Below are 403 nucleotides of genomic sequence, written 5' to 3'. Positions count from 1 at the left end.
TTTAACACTAATAACAGTACAAGTCACTAACTTGTTTTAATATTAATGTATATGTAACTCTAATATGTGATTACTTTTTGATTTAAAACCATAAATTCATCTTAAGGTTGAGGGCATGCACCCTAATATGCACAAATTATTATTACACACAGTTTATTACAAAATCATTTAAGTTACTGTTATGTATCAATATCCACCCCACTTTACAACAAGAAAATGTATGAAATTCAGAATGTGTACATGGATGAAAATAAAGTAAGCAAGTGCAAAGTTGTGATATACATCCTGGAAACTATGCGAATTTAGTGCTCATCAGAATGTAAGGCGAAGAGTTTTCCATATAATAGCAAAAGTGAACTATGCATTGTGCAAGCATTCCTTGTATGTTTATTGTAATGCAGGC

The 403-nt window shown here is 30.5% G+C and overlaps 1 protein-coding gene across 1 annotated transcript in view; it reads right to left on the bottom strand.

Moving 5' to 3' along the window:
* The window catches only part of SETD4 (SET domain containing 4), a 78,117-nt gene that overhangs the window by 62,771 nt on the left and 14,943 nt on the right, over positions 1-403 (bottom strand). The gene's annotated exons all lie outside the window — the stretch shown is intronic.

Source organism: Lepidochelys kempii, chromosome 1, assembly GCF_965140285.1.
Source record: "Lepidochelys kempii isolate rLepKem1 chromosome 1, rLepKem1.hap1, whole genome shotgun sequence".
In the NCBI taxonomy this organism is placed as follows: domain Eukaryota; kingdom Metazoa; phylum Chordata; order Testudines; family Cheloniidae; genus Lepidochelys; species Lepidochelys kempii.
Note: the sequence above shows the minus strand (reverse complement) of the source record. Positions and strands in the feature narration are given on the sequence as shown.